This window comes from Geotrypetes seraphini, chromosome 7 (assembly GCF_902459505.1).
Source record: "Geotrypetes seraphini chromosome 7, aGeoSer1.1, whole genome shotgun sequence".
NCBI lineage: Eukaryota > Metazoa > Chordata > Amphibia > Gymnophiona > Dermophiidae > Geotrypetes > Geotrypetes seraphini.
Genome location: NC_047090.1, coordinates 103006917 through 103029056, shown reverse-complemented (window position 1 = coordinate 103029056; position 22140 = coordinate 103006917). Strand labels below are relative to the sequence as shown.

General features: G+C 42.4%; 1 protein-coding gene and 1 long non-coding RNA gene across 3 annotated transcripts in view; one reads left to right on the top strand and one right to left on the bottom strand.

Moving 5' to 3' along the window:
- The window catches only part of LOC117364341, a 186436-nt gene extending 180450 nt beyond the window's left edge, over window positions 1-5986 (bottom strand). Inside the window, exon 1 of the long non-coding RNA XR_004540216.1 lies at window positions 5780-5986. This is a non-coding gene — a long non-coding RNA (uncharacterized LOC117364341). The remainder of the gene's footprint in view (window positions 1-5779) is intronic.
- TMEM121 (transmembrane protein 121) overlaps window positions 1-22140 on the top strand; it is a 397349-nt gene that overhangs the window by 87380 nt on the left and 287829 nt on the right. The gene's annotated exons all lie outside the window — the stretch shown is intronic.

Sequence of the window (22140 nt, the reverse complement as noted above, 5' to 3'; positions counted from 1 at the left end):
TGCCAGCAAGGACGAGAGGCACTGGCACCAGCTGAGTGCTTACAGGATATGCCTCTCACAGTGCACCTGCGCCTTTCCTCCTCGACAGCGCCTCAGCCCTTTCTCCTCACCTCTCGTTCTGCAGCACTCCCCCTCCCCCTCCAACGGTGGTAATAGGAGGCTCAGGGCCACAGCTGGAGGACATCTGCACATGCATGGACGTTGATATGAAGATGTCACGCATGCATGTGATGTCATCGTATCAACGTCTACGCATTTCCAGGTGCCCTCCAGCTACGGCTGCGAGATTAGTGTGCTGCACCTTAAAAAGTTTGCAACACACAGATTTATAGTATAGCACTTAGTACCAGGATCTGCATCCAACCAAATGAAATGTGGTGCAAATTCTCATGCCTAAATCAGGTGTGGATCTGCCACAGTCTGTAACACCATGTGCAATTTCTAGAAATGCCTCTGGTTCGCCCATTCCCCACCCATGGCCACATCTCTTTTTGGATCCGCATCAAAAATGTACATATGCAGCATTATAGAATCCCGACTAGGAAGATGTGCATGGAACTGTTGCGAATTAGCAACAATAATTGATAGTGCCCAATTATTGCAGAGTAACTACTCATTTGTAAATTAAGTTGCGCACAATTATGGCATACACGTGATGTGAACCAATGTGCGCATTTATAATGAATGAATGAAAAGGCATTAAAAGCCATACAAATCAGGAAAAATTCTAGAAACGATAAACACTTTTTTTTTGGCCTTGCCCATCCTTAGAAATAGCATTTACCTTTCTGGGGTTAAAAACCTCAATCCAATGCAAAAAATAGTATTTTTGATATTGGCTATTTAATTGGCCCACCTTGACTTGCAATTTTGCAAAATCTAGCACAACTGCTAATAAATGCCAATAGCACTACTTACATGTGCAAACCTTCAAGCAATGCCAGTAGGCTTTGTTCATTTTATTTTATAAAATGGCTTCTTCTGACATGAAAATAGAAACAGCAAAAAGCGGAGATGGCCCGCGGAATAACAATGTCACTGGGTTCATACTATGGTTTATTTTTATATATATATATATTTTTTTACTTTTGTAGTGTTTGACACTGTGTAGCAGCAGGACATAATCTGACAGTACTCACTGAACCCGATTTGTCGTATCAGTTTTGATATCCACGGTTGTCCACTATCCAATCCGAACCCCTGAGGAAGGAGTGTTTCTCTGAAACACGGACCGTGTCGGGTCCTGCATCTTCATACATGAGAACCACCATTGGGATCACCATATTGTATTCACTTCAATAAAGTATCCTGTGCTTTGTACATCGCTTCTGCAATCTTTTTCTTTTGTTACTTATCTATTCCTCTGTATATGTCATGTTAGGCTGAATCATTGATTTGTACGCGTAAGTCTAGCAAATTGTAAACCATTTTGTCTGTAAAATTATGTATTTTAACCTGTAACCCATTCTGAGCTCGTGGGGGAGAATGGGATAGAAAACAAATAAAATAAATAAAAAATAAATATCTGCTATACCTATATATAGCTGACATCCGCAGACTTGAGGGCTATTGTAGTGGTACACAGTGAAGTACAGTTTTGTTTTTTTTCTGTTCCTGAAGAGCTCACAATACAATATAAGGGGGTTATGGTAAAAGTTGTACCTGGGACCTTTTTTGTAAAGTGCATTGCAGTGCCCCCTAGGCTAACCCACTGCTTTGCTGAGATGTCTGTTTGACCAGTCTACTAAAAATACTTGCCCTCCAGACATCCTAATGGCTTGTTTTGTACATTTTTCCACAGGACTTTTTTTTTTTTTTTTTCCAAAAATGATATCTGAAGAAAAGGTGCACTGAACCCATATAAGTCTCTAGGAAATGGTGATTTTTGAAATAAAAAAGACATTTTTCTGATTCATGTATAGGGTACATAAGTGTTTTTCAAGAATGTTATTAATGAATAATCTGTTACACTTACTGTAAGATATGTTTTTATAAAATTAATAAACAATTTAAATAGAAATAGAAAACCTTTAGGGCATTAAGAACATCTGGAGGGATCAGGGAGCTGTGCAGTGGAGAATGATGGGCTGCCTTAGCCTTTTGTCTCAATGTATTTTCTATGGCATGGCTTGCAATAGAAGCACTTTGAAAATTAAAATGGTTTTCCTCCCTCCCACCCCCCCAAAAAAAATCACTCTGTTTGTTACTTGATTTTTAAACATTTTTTTTTTTTTTTTTTACAAAGGGCCATATTCTATAAATGATACCTAGGTTAGGCTCTTCTATGCACCCAATTGGGGACGTCTAGCTGAGTTCCGTGCAGAATTCAAAATTGAATAGTGAGATTAATCGGTGTGGCAGTTGACCATGCCATTAAAAGCTCATTTTAAAAGAAAATTCAAAATTCATTAAGCGTTCCATGCAAAACTCGGAACAACACCTACCGATGCCAAAGCCGAGGCACCTGGCAAAGTCTAACGATGCCTGTCCACAAAGTAGGTGTGGTTAGGGGTGGAGAATAGGCATGGTATGACTTAGGTGTCGCTAGGCGTCTGTGTTAGGTGCCATAAATTAGGCCAGGAAAACCTTGACCTAATATACCAGTGCCTAACATTAGGACTTCTAGCAATGCCTAAGTCAAATTAGGTGACGCTAGGCGCAATTATGTAAATGGTGCCTAGCAGTTGATTGACAACCACGCCGACAGACACCGTTATAGAATCATTCCCAAAATGTCCCAAATTGGGCTGAAACATTGTATTGAAAATGCCTCTTGTGCTTACTCACAGAGAAACTCCTGATGCAGACACTTGCCAAAACACAATTTTATTGTTGCTGAGTCAACAATAAAATGAATAACCAGAGTGTGGTTCCAGTGACAACATTATCCCCCTGGCTATCGGTGGCGCCCCTCCCCTGCCACATGCGCACCCCCTTCCCTTTCCCCATACCTTTTTAACTTCTCCGGTGTGAGCCACATGTGAATGTCGGTGTTGGCTCACCCTCTAATGTCACTTCCTAGGCATGGGTCCCAGAAGTGATGTCAGAAACTAAGCAAAAAAGGTACAGGAAAGGCAAGGAGAAGAGCATGGGGGGAGGGTGGGGGGGTGGCAGAGAGGAGGAGGGGTGCTGCACCCTCAGTAGGATGGCGCCCGGGACGGACCGCTCCTTCACTCCCTCTTACTACGCCACTGTCTCCAGCACAATATTCTAATCTGAAAATGGTATCCCAAATGTAATAATGTATAGATAAAAAGGGAAACATCATGCATAGTCATGTTTACAAATTTTAGCACATGCTGTTGTCATTTTTCTTTGTGGAACTTTATCTGTATGAAGCTGTTCAAATAATGCAAAATCACTCATGAGGTGAAGAATTAGGCAAAACTGCCATTTTGAAATAATAAAACAATGCATGAAAAATCACGCAAAGCAAGGTTTTTCCACAATATTATCGCATTAAAGTTAGCAATTTTGTATGGATTTATAAAAAAAATAAAATTAAAGAAAACACCTCAATAAAGCTATTGCATTTATGGCCTTGTATCGTGAGAAAACTTTAAATGGCATTGACTGCAGATTAATTAATTGGCCTTTGATTGAAAGAGAGGTGCCTTACAAGCTCTCTTGTAAACCCCAATCAATAGTGCTCAATATCAACCACGGTAAACTGTGATAATTTTAGAGTTTTGATTCACACTAGGAACATGTTTGCAAATGCAGTATATGCTTTCTGAAAAGGTCAGAGACATTATTCATCTTTTATTATTAAGGGCTAGATGCACTAAAAAGTGCTGCTACCGTACACCTTCAAGCTAATACTCATTAACATGCTTTATTCACTGTTTATTTATGCAAATAGTCCTATTTGCTAATGCACATTAGCATACAGTAACATGGCAACACATTTTAATAAATCTAACTCTTGATAAACAGGATGAAACTGAGCCAAATTTTTTTTTACAATACTTGATCTTTATTTATTTAAAACTTTTTTATACTGTACAAAAAACTAAGGGCTCCTTTTACTAAGGTGCGCTATCGTTTTTAGCGCGCGCAGGATATTACTGCGCGCTACACCACGTGTTACACGGCTAGAACTAATGCCAGCTCAATGCTGGCGTTAAAGTCTAGCGTGCACGGCAATTCAGCATGCGTTATTCCGCATATTAATGCTCCAATGCAGCTTAGTAAAAGGAGCCCTAAATGGTTTACATCAATTAAAAACATACCTCAGATAAAAACAAACCATGTCATAAAACCTACATAATTAAACAATTTCTTCTCTTCAAATGTCACCTAATAAATCGCAAGATTACAATAGCAAACATGATTAAACAGATTCTTTTCTTCAAATACTTAGTAACAGATCACAAAAATGCAGTAACAACAGCTGAGTTTTTAACTGTTTCTTAAACTGAAACTGATTTACACACAGTCACAATATATGTGGTCATTTGGAAATTCTGTACAGACAACTGACCCTTCAGGATGTCACAGAACGTAATTTAACACCTTGCCATTCAGTTTGAGTTGCCTCCTTGTGATTTACATAAGACATAAAGGAAGAAAGAGGAGGGTAGGGAGGAAGGAAGGATAAAAGTAACAGCAAAATGAGGAATTGGAAAGAAAACAACTAGGGAAGTATAGCGAGAGGCATAATGAAACACCCACTTGCCCCCCCCCCCCGTAGTCCTCTAAGAGGGAAAATAGGAGGAGCTTAAGGCTTACTCATAGAACCATGAGGGTAATTCTAGAACTTGGTGCCTCAAGTTAGATGCACTGATGCTGCTTGCTGAATGCCAACTCAAAATTGGGCATCTGTGTGCATAAATACAAACTAGTTTGCCTACATTTAGGTCTGACCATTTTTTACCAGGTCAATGGCAGGTATCAATGGCATAAATTGTGCGTGTAAGGTGAAAACACGCCCATGCCTCTCCCATTTTCTGTCCATGTGTTTTATCCCCTTGCAGTTATGAGCTAAGGCTTACCCTTATAGAATAGGGTATAACTCGTATAATTATATACTGTATGTAAGTGCAAAATCATCTGTGCACTAGAGATCTGCATGGGAACTGGGATCGCGGGAATCCCGCAGGTCCCACGGGGGTCCCACGGGAATCCGCCCTAACCCACGGGACTCCCACGGGGACCCCCCTCTGGCCCACGGGACTCCCACAGGGACCCCCCACTAGCCAACGGGACTCCCACGGGGATGGAAGGTTTTGGAAGCAGGTTCGTCCATATAATATAATGGACATATCAGCCTTAGTAAAAGAGGGGGTTTATAAGTTAATTACCTGAACAGAAAACAAAAAAAGGGTTCCACCAAAGAGATTCCACAAGGAAAACAGCAGCACAAACACAAAAGAAACTATGGAATTGATGATCCTGTCAGAAGTAATTGCTGCTTTTTATGGAGACAGGTGGGGATGGAGGTAATTCCTTGCAGGGATAGGTGGGGATGGAGAGGATTCTGGCGGGGACGGGTGGGATTTCTGTTCCCGCGCAACTCTTTACTGTGCACTTAAGTGTGCAAGGCATGCGTAATTGCGGGCACTCTGGTATAGCATTGTCTTGTAAGTCTTTAAACTAGGCTTACTTTTCTGAAGTAGGCTGTGAAAACTGTAAGTGTGTCTCAAGCAAGCCTTATCATTGTTGTTACTTCACTCCTGAGTGATTAGCATGTAGCTTAAACCCAGTACTGTAAGCAGAGCAGACCCTCAAGCAAATCTTCTTTAATACAGCAGCTTAAAACAAGGAGAACATGACTTACAGTTCTGTTGCTTGGAAAGAATTGTAGCCTCTGCTCCCAAAGCCTGTACTCAACCACCGCTCCTCCCTAGGGTTAGGGGGCTGGGAGAAAGATCAGCACTTGCTGAGAGATAATGCTGTGTTTGAATATGAATGACTAAAACGATTTGATAGAATTAGTTATTTTTGCCGGCATGCACTGTTAGATCAGGGAGCTATGGCTGCCATGCTCTCAGGGCATAGAGAAGGAAAAAGGGTGCTGTTAGCCCAGCACACTTGGAGAGCAAGCAGCCAATAGGAACAGTTCCATAAACGGAAGGAGCCTATAACAGAGAACTACAATATTACATAAAGTTTTAGTCCAAGGGCACAATCTCATATCTTAAAGGTACAAGCAATGCATACTCTATAAAAACAACAAGCAACCTACCTCTAAGAATATGGAGGCAGAACAGTAAAGCTGTTTATATAGGGTTTCCAGACCTCCAGATTTATCCAGACATTTCCTCTTTTTTTTTTTTAGAGGACTGTCCAGGCATCCAGACAGCTTTTCAAAACTCGGCACTTGGTCCGGGTTTTGAAAAGCTTCCAGCTCGGGACCGCACACATGCATGTGATGTCATTGTGTCACATCTGTACATGCGCAGATGTCCGCCCGACGTGGCTCCGAGCACATGAGGTTGGGGTGGGGCTGGTGCGCTGCGGGGTGTGACTGGGTAGAACTGGGCAGTCCTGGGGGCAGAGCCACGGGTCCGGATTTTACAATCATAAAATCTGGTAACCCTAGTTTATAGCTATTTTGCATTTATTTTAAATTCTTTAATTTGTAATTTTTCAATTTGTATTTCTTATCTTTATAGGCTACATTTCAATTAAAATTTATAATATGTTACTTTTTTTTTTTTTCCCTACTGCAGCTCTTTGTGGCTCTGGGCAATGGAGGGATAAGTGGCTTGTCCTGAGTCACAAGGATCTGCAGTGAAAGAAAAAAAAAAAAATCTTAAATCTCACAATTCCAATTAAAACTTTAAGCAAAACACAGTCCTATTTAAACCTTTTCTGAAGGTAGGGTAAGAGGTTTCAGAATAGAGGCATAGTGGCAGGGAGTATCAGAGAACTGAGCTGTGTAATAAAAGGCAATCTGCCAGGTATACTCAAACCTAATCACAATGGGTGAGGAAATAGCGATAACAGTTCTTCCCCAGCCACCTTACTCTCCTGACGGCCCCTGCTGACTTCTTGTTTCTTAAATTTAAATCCACACTGAAAGGAAAGCAATTCTACACCATTTAAGACATAAAGCAAAATTCAACGCAGCAAATTTTGGCGATTCCTGAAGATGTGTTTAAGGACTGTTTCCAGAAATGAAAATGACGTTGGGAAAAGTATATATGTGGGGAAGGGGTGTACAGTGATACCTTGGTTTATGAGCATAATTCATTCCAGAAGCATGCTCAGAATCCAAAGTACTTGTATAGCAAAGCAAATGTCCCCATAGGGAAAAAAAAAGAAACTCAGACAATTTGTTCCACAACTATGGTGGCCCAGGGGTGGGTACCTGCCTGGATAATGCCTGGGTGCTACAGCCCCTTCAGTAGGGTGACTTCTTTCCCTCAGGGTCCTTGTACAGCTGCCCTTCCACTTCAGGGTGATGCCTCTGCTGTCCGCTGTCAAATATAAGCATGCTGTGGCAGGGAAGCTCCTGTCACTGGCTCAAAATCTGCTTTAAACCCTGCCACTAAAGAAAAGGTGCCTATTCCTAAGCCAAGGAACCTGCCCATTAGCTCTCTTCCCAGTGCTAAGATCAGACAGGCAGGGCAGAACAGAGAAGGGATGGCAGAGAAGAACAGAATACCTGTTCCAAGAGCCAATAATTCCTTTTATAACCCGTCTGTTCATTCTCAGGTTAAACCTCTGTTCAGGCAAGCTGATACAGCAAGGGTTAAGGAAAGGGGAGGAGCTAAAAGGCAGAACTGCTCAGAGCACAAGTGAAAGTTTCACAGCAGAATTAATTAAAGCCAGCTGAGAAGACACAAAAAACAACAATCAGGAACCTGGTGGGAAGGATGTTCCTCACAGAACAGGGACCAGAAGGCTAGGAGCTCTGTACCAAGCCATAACCATGCTGACAAAACTTTGCTTTTCAAGCAGAGGCTAATTGGAAGGGAAAAGTTCTTAGAGCAGAGCTAGCCAAATGGAATGAACTGGAATGCAGCCTAGAAGCCCTCCTGGACAATATGTAATGTAATGTAATGTAATTTATTTCTTATATACCGCTAAACTCCGTTAGGATTCTAAGCGGTTTACAGAAAAAAATAGACAATAGGGTGCATTAAAATTATACGTAAAATAGGTACTTAGATATTCCCTTACTGTCCCGAAGGCTCACAATCTAACTAAAGTACCTAGAAAAATGACAATTAGTAGAGTAATGAAAAAATAAAATATGTCTAAATGCAGCATGAGTCAGTAAGGTACTGTGTGAGGGAAGGGAATGAAAGTTTGTTCTCTAACAATGGTCTAAAGTACTTCAAAGAAACATTTATGTCCTCTTTAGGGACTGCTTAAGGAATGAGTGTTTGATGTGTGAATGAATGTGAAGATTGGTTAGCAACAGAAATTAAACCAGACTCCCTGTATGCAAGCAAAGCACAATGAGTGGAGGAGGGGTTAAGGCTAACTAACCTTAGAAGGAGAAATGAAACCCTGAGTTGATTCAGTGACCTGACATTTCACATCCCTGATAGTGGGAACTTTTGGGAGGGGAATCTTAGACCATTAAAACTAGGGTAGATGATTCCCAGCCCACTGCCCAGAAATAAGAAGGGTCAGTGGGATATTTATAATTCAGGCAGTCAGGTGGGGAGAACTTCCTGAAAAACAGTCAGCTAAGCACACCAGTGTACTAGCCTAGAAGTGGAGCTAAAGCCCAGGGCCAGCTCTGGTCCGTAGAGGCTCTTGTATATAAGTTCTTGAAACCTGAATGCTGCCGAGAACTGTGCAAAGTATGGCAGCAGAACTGTGAGAAAGAAACACAGTTTAAAGGGAAATGTGTTTTTTTTTTTTGGGGGGGGGGGGGTTTCTTTCGTGATTGGTGTAAGAAGTTGCTGTAAAAGAGAACTTTTGTTTGTGATTAATTTCCTTCTAATCTAAGCCTCCTCAACTGGTGTGGCTCTATTAGAACCAGTGTGGGGTGAACTGGATAATAAAACTTGGAACTGTGAATTCTTGGTGAAGAGATTTTTTTCCTCTGTGCTTAATCTAGAGTGGTCCCCAAAGAGCACTAGTCTTGTACCTGGGACAAGCTGGATTGCCAGCACTAGGCTTACCCCTGACCCTGTCACAACACGCATGGAGCTCTTAGCTCCCAAATTAAGCTGTCCGCTGTCACGATAATGCACGCCGTCACGTGTAAGCATGCACAACATCGCTGAGAGCTCATGTTTCGGGATGATGTTCGTTTTGCAAGGTAAGATTTGCAGGAGTGTTTTGCTCATCTTACAAAACACTCGCAAACTGTGCTACTCGCAAACTGAGGTTTGACTGTACTTTGAAGGGGACCCAATGAAATAAGTTGTAAGATTGTTTAATTCATTTTTATAAAATCAGTCCTGGAACTTTTTCAAACAGACCTCGTATGATTTATAATTACGTTAGCAGCTAAATCATGGAGCAGATCATTCTATCAGCCTATAATTTTTGAAAAAAAAAAAGAGTCAGTTATCTATATTTAGAAAAAGAAAAGTTACATCAATGAATTACTTTGTTATTGTCTGAAAATCTGTTATCACCAAGGGACTTCAGTGGAATGTTTTAATAAGGGGTTATATGCCTAGTTGCAACTAGCTGAGTCCAAATTGCAGCCATTTTCAATGCTAAGTGCTAGAATTTGTCATGGTATGTTTGACAGCATAAATAAGGAGGTTGCTCTTTGTTCCTTTCATGTGCCTATAGACCGTTTGGAAGATTTTCTCTCTGTCCGTTACTTATTATACAAAAGAAGAAAAAAACAAAGCAGAAAATATGTGAAACAGAGAAAATGACAGCAGATAAAGATCATTTGGTCTATCCAGTCTGCCCATTTAAGAATCGAAAAACAAAAGAATTGCATTACTGAGTCAGAACAAAGACCCTGTATCCTTTTTTTAACAGGATAAATCTAAGTCATAAGTACCTGGAAGAATCCCAAAAAATAGCAAGATTCAATGCTACTTATCCCCCAAGTATAAGCTCTGGCTTTCTCCAGGTCTGCCTTACATAGAAACAGAGAAGTGGCAGCAGATAAAGGCCGCAGGGCCTCTGCACAGAACCTGTGCTTTCTTGAAATGAGATACAGTCTTTAATCTCTACCATCTCCACCGGAATGTCATTTCATACATCTACCACCTTTTCTGTAAAAAGTTCTTCTTTAGTTTACTCCATTGCAGAGCTTCCTTTTAATTGGAAGAGGCTTGTCCAATACCTGCTCTGAAGTTGAGGTTAATGTGTGCCTGTAGTGTCCCTTTACTCCTCCCCGGGAACTTTGTTCTTCCGGTAAGTCTTTCCTAACTGCACCCTTCTTATCTACTGCCAACTCCAGACTCCGTCTCTTCTATCTTGCTGCACCATATGCCTGAAACAGACTGCCTAAGTCGGTATGTCAAACTCCATGTCTGCCAGTGTTCATATCTACGATAAAAGCCCACTTTCCTCTCTTTTAATATAGACACTTAGGGGCAAATTCTATAAATAGTGCCTGACTGTAGGCAGTGGTAGGCATCCTACCACTGTCTAACCAACCAATTGGGATGCATGTAAAAAAAACACAACCTCCTCCCCCCCCCCCCCCCGAGGAAGGCAGCTTACATTGTAGGCTTTTCGCGAGCCTAGGGAGACGTGTAGGGCTGCCTAAGCTCTCCCAAGGCTAGGTTTCTCCCAGAAGTGGCCTTAGGCATCCCTAGGTGTCTCCCTAGGGCTGTGATAGGTGCCTGAAATGCAGGCAAGCAAAATGCCATTTTTTTCGGAGTGGGGGAGGGGGGAGGTATTTGCGGTCAAGTGGGAGTAGGCATTCCTCCTGCCTTTTTTGGGGGGGGAGTGGGCGGATGAGCAGGGGAATGGTAACTCGGGGGGGGGGGGCAGGCAGGAGATAGTTGTATTTTTTTAATGGGACAGATGGTGTGCGTTTAAGTTGTGCAGAACATCTGTCCCATTTTTAAAAATGCAGAAGCCCTGACAACAGTGACAGGAGGCTGCATCTCCTGTCACTACTATCAGGGCTCTTCACCGACTCAATCGCTCACTGAGCGATTGAGTCGGTGAGTTTGCATGCAAACTTGCTAGTAAATCAATCGCTGTTTGAAAATCAGCCAGAGAATCGGCCAATAGCAACTGAGTCAATATCTTTAGTGAATCTGGGCCTACGTATCTAGTAGGAGGCTTGGGTATATTTTGAGCAGTTTGTGGTTTTTTTGCTTCCTCATCCATCTATTTATCAGAAATGTCCACTTGTGAAGTAAAGATGGCCACTGTCTTACCAGGCCGCCCTCTGGGACAAAGATTTTAAGCAACTGTTCTTTCTGTCCATGTCATACTTGGATTTTAGAAGACATTTGAAGACTTATTTGTTCTCTAGATTTCTGGGTAATTAATTTCTTCTGAGTTTCATTTGTGACTTAGGTTAATTTTTTGTAAGCTGCATAGATCCTCACAGTTATGCGGTCTATAAGTTGATTTTATGTTATGATTTTTTATATTATGTTTCAGCTTCACTAGTGAGCATGCTGGCTTTTTGCTAGAAGCACCCTCGGAATTTGATATTCCTGCCTCTTACATTGTAGACTCCGATATGTGGTCTATTATAAAATCAAATGAAGTCTTGTCATTAATTTGGAGCTTAACAGCGAAGTACTCATTGAATATTATAAACTGGAGCGCATTCCATGGGGATTGAGAATGATCAAAGATCCACCGATTTTCAAAGATGATGTAGGCAAAATATGCTGATACATTATAATGCCAATCAAAAGATGGGCAGCGGCAGGAACATTTTGCATGGCCTTTGAATATGCTTAATTCTAAATATAGAATATTACAATAATTCTAGGACATTTATACCAGCTGCTGCATTACAATAGGGAAATCATTAAACTCCCAAAATGGTTTCAACCTTCTTAATATCCTTAACTTATAGAATTCATTTTTAAGAACTTTAAAACTCGCACTTGCTTCACATTTAGTACAAAAGTTAACATGTGGTAATGTGCCCTGCATTTAATGCAAAGAGCAAAACTGTTAATGTATGGCACCACAATACCCTGAGTAACAGCTTGAGAGTACTGTACCTGTGCTATCTGTAACTACATGGTATTGGCCCATGGCAATAAATAAATCAGAACTGATATAGACTTAGGGTTACAAGATGTCCAGATTTACTCGGGTTGTGAAAAGCTTCCAGTTCGGAACCACGTTGGGAGGGCATCTGCACTTGTGTGGATGCAACGAGGTGATGATGCGCGCATGCATGTGATTTCATTGCATCCCACCTACGCATGCGCAGATGCCCTCCTGACGCGGTTCTGAGCATGAGAACGGGTTGAGGGGGGTGAGGCTGGGGCAGCCATTCACAAAAACTCACACCTGCCTTCTTGCCACTCTTACTCTGCCGATGCCAGTGCCGCTCAGGAGAAAACAGGAGGCTGAAAGCTCCCGCCCTACAGTGCTGGACCACCATTCACGGAGCAGCACGGGACAAGGCAGGAAGCGAAAAACTCGAGCCTGCCTTCTTGCCGCCCCAACTCTGCCACTGCCGCTGGGGAGAAAGCCGAAGGGAAGGGCAGGAGGCTGAAAGCTCCTGCCCTACAGCGCTGAAGGAATTAAGGTAGGGGAGGGGGTAAGTTAGTATTCGATCCATAAGACGCACCTTTATTTTCACCCACTTTTGGGGGGGAAAAAGTGTGTCTTATAGAGTGAAAAATTTTCTGAATTAGTGCACTCTATTTTCAAATAATGCATATACTCTTGAAGGACACACTTTTTGAAAAGTAGGCATTTTAAAAAAACCCAAACATTTAAAAATTTGAAATTTCATGTTTTTTCCCTTCTCATTTTCATGTGACATTTTCCATGTAATTTCAAATGAATGTACAACTCTACTCATGACTAGGGATGCACAATGAATTGTTGTAGCTCATTCAGGAGCATGAGGGAAGAGGGGGAACTTTTTGGGCCATAATAAAATAATGTTTTCAATTACTATGTGAGTAAGTCTATAGGAGTACTATATAGGGAGAGGGACTGTGTCCTATAATAGGACACAGTCCCTCTCCCTATATAGGACTCCCTCAAAGTGTCAGAGCCACCTTAAAACTTAGTCCTGCCCAGGGGGGCAGTAATATAGGTGGGGCAGATTCAGGAAGGCATGGTCCAGGAAGTTTAAAAGCTCAGGGCACAGCTGCATTGGAGGCCAAGAGGAAAGCAGTGATGCCCAGCTGCTCAGAAGAGTAATAGCTAAGCACAGCTCCTCCCTTCTGTCAAAGCTGCTTTCTGCCCCAATCAACTTAGCTGCAGGTCTCTGCAAGTCCTGTCGGCTCAACTGATTAACCAGCAGGGAGAGCAGCAGAAAGAAAAGTCTCCCCTCCCGCTAACACCCCTCCATCGCTCACTGCTTCCCAGACTCCTCCAACACCCTGTACAAGATCAGCATCCTCCACCCCTAACCCCCTGACAGCCTCCCTACCCTCCCCCGGTACCTTGGAATTGAAGGACTACCAGAGGGATGTTCACTCCTTCTGGCCGGCAGGCCTGCCTCTTCCAAATGATAGGACTTCTTCCCAGTGCATTCCAGGATGCACTGAGAGAGGCCTAAGGCTCTGATTGGCTCAGGTGCCTGTCCTAGCTCTCGGATCTCCTGGGCAGGACTTAGGTGCTTGAGCCAATCAGGACCTTAGGCCCCTCTCAGTGCATCCCAGGGAAGGAAAAGGCCCAACATTTTGAAGAGGTGGGCCTGCTAGCTGGAGGAAGTGGGAATCCCTCCAGCTGTCCTTCAATTCCAAGGTGTGGGGGCTGTCGGGGGGGATGGGGGAGGTGGAGGACACCAGTGGCAGGAGGGAGTGGGCATCCCTCCAGCAGTCTTTCAGTTTAAATGTATGGGGGAGCGGCAGATTATCTGGGGGGGTTAGCGGTGACTGGAGAGCGTGGGCATCCCTCCTGCCGTCCTTCAATTTAAAGGTACAGGAGCTGTTGTGGAGTTGCCAGGAATAAGGAACACCGGTGGCATGAGGAAATGGGCATCTCTTCTGGTGAACGGGGGGCATCATATCAAAAGGCTCTGAGGGAGGGATGAATCGGGGACTTTTTTCTTTTTTGTTTGGGGGAAGTATCTGAGCTGTCAAGTCTTATTTTCCTGTCAGTGCTTGAACAATCGGCGCTGAGGCGCTGACCGGAAAGTAAGGCTATGACAGCTCAGGCCCTGTCGGAAAATTTTGCCCTCAAATATAGTTCAACGAGGTTTGAGAATCACCTGTCGATGAAAGAGAATCGCCATGGTCGTTTAAATATTAATGAGCCTATTTTACTACTATTTTAATATTAATGACCTCGTTGTACTACATTTGCATGGAAAAGTCAGAGTCTGCTAGGAAACTCAGAAAAGACCACAGAGAGCCATTTTGATAATCGTCTGGTAAAATACTGCACGCTAAACTGGCTGGAACTGGTTTAGTGACCATTGTGAAAGGCACGGTAAGTTTTCAGAATCTGGCCCTTGGTTGATAACTCTGGGGAACCAGGCCAAAGACAAGTAAAGTGTACTGCCATGCTGGGAGACAGTAACGTAGGCCGTGGCCCTGTAGGAGCAGGCAACCGGAGAACCTTGTCACGTCTAAGGAACATTTTGAGCCATATTCTGTAAACGGTGCCTTGGTTGTACCTACCAGCATCTAACATACTTTAATTGGATTTAGTTGTCACAGTAATTGACCGTATTGATTAAAACCAATTCAAAACTTGTTACCATGTAATAGTTATCGAGGAACCTTGATAGTATCCAAGCTGCGCCCGTACACCCCCAACCGCTCTAAAACGGAGAGACGACTCAGCATCCCTCCAGGAAGTTCCTCCAGAGGGAAATTGCACACATATGCTCCTACAGCAATTTTCTCCCTCGACTGTGGAACCAGTTGCCCGCATAGATAAGGATACTAGTCTCACTAATGGCCTTTCGAAGAGCAGTGAAGATCTTCCTCTTCTGCTATACCTGCCATCAACAGACAGCCTCCTCTCAATAAGCTTCCTTCTATGTGAATGACCAATTGTAATCTGTTCTGAGCTTCTGGAAGAACGGGATATAAATCAAAATAAATAAAAAATATTTGCTATCCTTATGTTCTTATTCTGAAACAAGCAGCCCTATACATCAAAAATATAGTAAAACCTTGGATTGCAAGTAACTTGGTATGCAAGTGTTTTGCAAAACATTTTACAGTGATACTTTGGAATCCAAACTTAATCCATTCTAGAACCCTATTCGAGTTCCAAGACAATTTTCCTCATTTTAAATAATAGACACTGGATTAATCCGTTCCTGGGTCCCACAAACTCAAATTTTAACAGTAAATACACTATATTTTAAAGTAAAATATTAACAAATAATAATAATACAGAACAGCATTTTCCTCACTACACAAAGGCAAAAATCACCCGAGATGCTTTCACTACAGCCTCCAACAATGAACTGAACGATGTATGGGTGGGTGGCTGGGGAAACATACTGTGACAGGGAAGCTCCTGTCACTGGGTTAAGAACTGCTTTAAACCCTGCCACTAAAACAAATGTGCCTATTCCTAAGCCAAGGAAGCTGCCCATTAACTCTGTTCCCAGTGCTAAGATCAGACAGGCAGGGCAGAACAGAGAAGAGATGGCAGAGGAGAATAGAAGACCTGTTCCAAGTCACTATAATCCCTTTTATAAATCATCTGTTAATTCTCTAGCTAAACCTCTGGTCAGGAAATCTGATCCAGTAAGTGTTAAGGAAAGGGGTGGAGCTGACAGGCAGAAGTGGCTAGAGCAGGAGCTAAAGTTACCCAGCAGCATAAATCAAGGCCAGCTGAGAACCCCCAGAAGCAATCAGGCACTTGGAGGGAAGGAGGTGCCTCACAGAGCAGGGAATGGAAGGCTAAGAAACTCCCTGACCCACAGCACTTGCAGACTAACACAACGCTGCTTTCCAAGCAGAGGCTAAGTGAAAGGGAAAGGCTCCGGGAGCAGGGTTTGCCAAATGCATCTTCAGAGGATAGCCTGTATCCAGCCTCAAAGAGTGAGTAATCTCTTATGGAGGTAGAAGGAGGTATCTCTGAGAGAACTGACATGGACTGCAGCCCTGAAGCCTTAGACCAGGGGTAGGGAATTTCCCCAATGAATATGCATGAGATCTATTTGCATGCACTGCTTTCAATGCATATTCTTTGGGGAAATCCTGAAAACCCGACTGGAATACGGTTCTCGAGGACTGGAGTTCCCTACCCCTGCCTTAGACCAGTGATTCCCAACCCTGTCCTGGAGGAACACCAGGCCAATCGGGTTTTCAGGCTAGCCCTAATGAATATGCATGAGAGAGATTTGCATATGATGGAAGTGATAGGCATGCAAATTTGCTTCATGCATATTCATTAGGGCTAGCCTGAAAACCCAATTGGCCTGGTGTTCCTCCAGGACAGGGTTGGGAACCACTGCCTTAGACTATATGTCTGAATGCAGCATGAGTCTGTAAGGCAGGGGTGTCCAATGTCGGTCCTCGAGGGCCGCAATCCAGTCGGGTTTTCAGGATTTCCCCAATGAATATGCATGAGATCTATTTGCATGCACTGCTTTCATTGTATGCTAATAGATCTCATACATATTCATTGGGGAAATCCTGAAAACCCAACTGGATTGCGGCCCTCTAGGACCGACATTGGACACCCCTGCTGTAAGGTACTGTGTGGGGGAGGGGCAGGGCCGGATTTTCCTATAGGCTAACTAGGCTTCAGCCTAGGGCCTCAAGATCCGTGTCACATTTTTTATAAAGGTTAGTATCAATAACAACATGTTTCGTTTAACATATTGATATATACCACAGTAATGATGTATTTTATTATCTCTCATGTAATTTACAAACTTAAAAATGGGAGGTGAAAGGGCCTCATAAGTGGAATAGCCTAGGGCCTCTTTTCATCTAAATCCGGCCCTGGGGATGGGAATGAAAGTTTGTGCTGTAACAATAGTCTAACATATTTAAAAGAAACAGTTCTGTCCTTAGGAAGGACTGTATAATGAATGAGTGTTGGAGGTGTGAATGTGAGGTTTGGTTAGTAGCAGAAATTAAACCAGAATCCCTGTATGCAAGCTAAGCATAGTGAGTGGGGGAGGGGTACTGCTAACTAACCTTAAAGGGAGAAGTAAAGCCCAGAGTGGATTCAGTGACCTGACATTGCACAGCCCTGATAGTGGGAACTTTTGGGAGGGGAATCTTAGACCAGTAAAACAAAGGATGGATGGTTCCCAGCCCCTGCCCTGAAATAAAGAGGGTAGTAAGGGCATTTATAATTCAGGAGGTCAGGTGGGGAAAACTTCCTGAAACAACACAAGGCACAAAACAGTAATTGTTCCAAGCCTAAAGAGAGTGCAGCTAAACGCTGATATTTAGGTCCAGGAAACCCGAAGGCTGCCCTGAACTGTTAAAGCCTGGCAGCATAACTAGGAGAAAGAGAAATCCTATTTAAAAGGAAATAATTTTGTTGTTTTTTTCTTTCTTGAATGAAGCACGGACTTGCTATAAAAGAGAACTTTTGTTTAGGATAAATCTTTTCCAAGCCGCATCAGCTGGTGTGGCTGCCTTAGAACCAGTGCCTTTGAACTGGGGAATAAAACTTGGAACTGGCAATTACTTGTGGAGTTTTTTTTCTGCTGTGTTTATCCCAGAGTGGCCCTCCAAAGAGCGCTAATACTTGCGCCTGGGATGGGAGCCGGGTTGCCAGCGCTAGGTTACCCCTGGCCCCGTCACAGTACGCACAAACACACACGAACAACGTGCAGGGTGTTCAGATTCCAAAGCAGCGATTGGATTCCGGGGCACAAACACAAACGAACAATGTGCTGGGCATTCGGATTCCAAAGCAGAATTTGCTTGAATTTTTAGTTTAGATTCCAAGTTGTTCGAATACTGGGGCGTTCGAATTCCAAGGTATCACTGTATTAAATTTTAACTTGAAATACAAGCAAGGTCTTGCAATACAAGTACATACAGTATACACACATCCCATCATCGCAACTTTTTCTCTCTCTGGCACCGCAGGAGTGTAGTGACTGTTCTAAACAAGCAAAGTCTTGCAATACGAGTATTAAAGATTTTGGGTTGTGGAGTTTCCATTATTTTTATGGGGGAAATTTGCTTTGATATACGAATGTTTTGGATTACAAGCATGTTTTTGGAACAAATTATGCTTGCAAACCAGGGTACTTATAAGATAGTAGTTCTAACTGTATAGCATCAGTTCTAAAGGAAAAAACAACAACAACATAAAATGCTTTATTTCCATAAACCAAAAAGATACTGCCTTGCCAATAGCTGTAGCATAAGATGTTAAGAGAGAAATGAAAGTACATTCTGTTCATTCAGTTATGACTGCTTTTCCACAGCTCTTTGTCTAAACTCTGTAGACACGCATTTTCTTCTGTTTTTCACCAAAAGAAAGGTCAAGCTATTCTAGGTATTGGTCTGTAAAGCGAGTGCACTGTTTAGAAAACTGTATTTTCTGTGGCAGTCAGAAACAAGACAGAACTAAACTGCGCGGTGCACCCTTGAGGAGTAGAGGGCAGGGAGGATTTCTAGAGCCGCTTCAACCCAGCGCATTAGAACAATAGCGGCGAGAAACAGAAGTGAGAAATACTGGCTTTTGCATTCAAGGGCGCCACATTCCCTAATTGAAGCTGCTCAAAGCACAGTATATTGATCAGATCAGATGAGCTGACAGCGGCAGCTCCTGTTGAACAGAGACATATCCTATCTGCCTGAGCATTTGAACAACCATCCGTCTAGATTCAGCTGTTTGGAGACAAAGATGTTTCAGTCTCTCACTGTATTCAGAATGTATCTGTTAAAATATATGTTGTCCATTGCAGAAAAGTATACTGTGTGTGGCTGTCCTCTTTTTCAATTGAAAGCAATCTGGAAAGGTGAGAGTCTCGTTGCTTACCTCAATTATAACTCCTAAGTGCAGATATGTAAGCAAAGCAAGTAAAATATCAACAGTTTGAAGGGATGTTGGTACCTATTCCAAAGGTCATAATTATGTAATGTAATGTAATTTATTTCTTATATACCGCTACATCCGTTAGGTTCTAAGCGGTTTACAGAAAATATACATTAAGATTAGAAATAAGAAAGGTACTTGAAAAATTCCCTTACTGTCCCGAAGGCTCACAATCTAACTAAAGTACCTGGAGGGTAATAGAGAAGTGAAAAGTAGAGTTAGAGGAAAAATAAAATAACAAGACAGCATTGATCTAAATACTTGGAAGGTAGAAGAGAGGAGAGAAAGGAATAGAAGCAGAATGGGTTAGCGTCAGTGATGAAGTGGAGCAAGTAAGTTTAGGAGGAGCGATTGAAGTTTCCAGAAAGGGCTTCTTCAGGGAAGAGACTTGGCCGACAGTCCCAGGATGCCTATGTCTCCTCCCCTGCGATGTTCTCCCATCCATGCATTCCCTCCCAGACACACTGCCCGTGCCCCATCCGCTCCAAGGAGGCTGCCCCAGATGAGGCCCACGGTGAATGCAGGATTCTCTCCTCTGCGGGAAAGCCGCCCGGAGCCGACAGTCGATCTTCTTAGCGGATTGCAGGGTGGGAAGAGTTCACACTCTTGGTAGGATCGGGTCTGTGTGCTCATATATTTTTAGTGTACAAAGATTTGAAGCTGAAAGTTTAAATGCTAACGTAATGTTAAGCCAGTACGCCACACACCATTTGTTTTCAGGGTCCTTGATTATGCAAGGCTCCAGCATTTACTAAATTTGTCTATGTAAGAAATAAAGGGTACAAAAAAGTGGAGGACTAGTCTAATGGTTAGAACAGCAAGCTGAGAGTCAGGGAAGTCAGGGTTCAAATCCCTGCTGTGTCCACTAACGCTCTCCTTCTAACCTTGAGTAATTCACATAATCTATGGTTCCATAACCTGTCCTGAGGGCTCCCCAGCCAGTAATGTTTTCAAGATACAGTACTCCCCCGAAATATGCGGGGGTTCCGTTCTAGGAACCCCCGCAAATTTTAAAAAACAGAAAATGTGGTTTTTCACCTGTCAAAAGGCAGGGGAGGCAGGAGAGGGCAGCTGGAGCGCCGACGGGTGAAAAAAATCACTCAGTCTGCTCCGACCACCTCTTCCTGTAGTAAAGTCAGGCTACACCAATCAGGAGCTGCTTTGACATGCAGCTTCTGATTGGTGTAGCCCGACTTTAGTACAGGAAGAGACGATCGGAGCACACTGCGAATGAGCGAGTTCGCGATTCGCGAACTGCGAATTCGCAGGGGAACGTTGTATTTGCAATAAATATTAATGAGGGAGATTCACCTCCACTGCATGCAAATCTTCCTCATAAATATTCATTTGGGATATCCTGAAAAACTGACTGATTGGGCAACTTCTCTAATACAGGTTTGGAAACCAATGACATAATTCTCAGGTGTATCTTGCACACTTATTTGTAACTTTTCCCCTTATATATTTGGACTTAGATTTGGTAAGGCAAGTAATTAAACTGGCATTAGAACTGTAACAAGTTTCATAAGAATTAATTCCATTTATAAACATATTTCACCTGGATTTATAAGGAAATTCAGCTGAGCAGCATATGCATTCTGAGTGTTGCAGAAATTAAATACATCTAAACATGGAAAGTTTTAAGCACTGTAATGTAGAAACATTAATGAACTAAAAAAAAAACAAAACACATCATATTAATTCCTTCAGGAATTCACAACTTCTGATTAAACTAAGATGTGACAACCACTTTGAAATTCAGCCAAAATACTGAGATTTGGTTTTCTATTTTTAACTATATCTGAACATTCTGACAGTCGTAATGCCAATGGAGACGCACATTTTTAAAAACGTTTTGGGATTTTTTTTGGGTTTTTTTTTTTTTTTTGGTTTGTTTTACATTCTTGATTGCATGCCAATTTATCCTCAAACCAGTAATAATTGCTGTTCTATAGAAACAGAGCCCCAAATTAGTTAGAAAGAACCCATTTACAGGGATCAATCAGTGCCTAGTAGCTAAACTCAGAAGCCTTGATAACAAAGTATGTAGTTAATTCTTTGGCTGTGTCACGCACCAGTGCTGAGGCACTGCATTACTATCCCTGCTTCCATTAAACTTCAAGTTATGAATCAAGATCTGCTGAAGGGCCAGGAATTAAGAACACTGGAGGCTAATGTTTTCTGCTTATTTATGGCATGTCTGTGCAGGGTGAGCTCTGCAGGCTTCTCAGCAGCAATTTAGCACTGTATTCTGAAAAGAGAAGGGGAATTCAGTTTCTGTGTTCTTCCAGGTCGACTCCTTTACTGAGCTAACACAACTAAAACAGTAAACTTTTCAAACTGTATCTTATCTTTTAGTCTAGTAGATGTAGTGCTTGAGAAAGATGTCACATCTCAGACTGACAGCTCTGGAAACTGAAGTTCACAGAGCTATAGAGCAGTTTTAGAATTTGCTTCTGCTCAGCAAACTGAAACATTGGTTTGCTCTTCATTTCCAGTTCAGCCAGGCCAAGTCAAAGAGTCTGATCCGGTCCTGGTTTTAATCTACCGTGGGCCAGATTCAGTAAATGGCGCTCTAATTTTGACTTTGTGAAATTCTAGGATCCTTTTACAAAGCCACCTTAGGCTTTTTTATCTTCGGCCATTGTGGTATTAGCTCCAACGCTCATAGGGGGGAGGGGTTGTGCTAAAGGCCACTCCAGGCTGATCAGCCTTTATAGAATAGCGCTTAGAGCAGATTCTTGCACTGAACTTTGGATGCAAATTAATATTTATGAACAAAAGTCAAGGTCCTAAAGAATTCTTCCACACTGCATATAAATATTTAATGTCGTGTAGAAAAGATTTTTCAATTGATGACTAAATAAGGACATATAAAAAACTTTTTTAAAAATGCTGTAACTTAGCTTTATATAGTCTCATGGGTCCCAATGTGGACCACGTTTTCTGGAACTTTTTCAAGGAACCCACGCAGGGAATTAGAATTGTGCTTGACTGTCACATATTAGGGGTGATGTTTTGAAGTGCACCGTGCCATTCTATCATATTAGCAAACTTCAGATTGTTCCCCTCGACCCTGAAGGAAAAACCTTGTTTGAAACATGGTTTTCGGGAGAG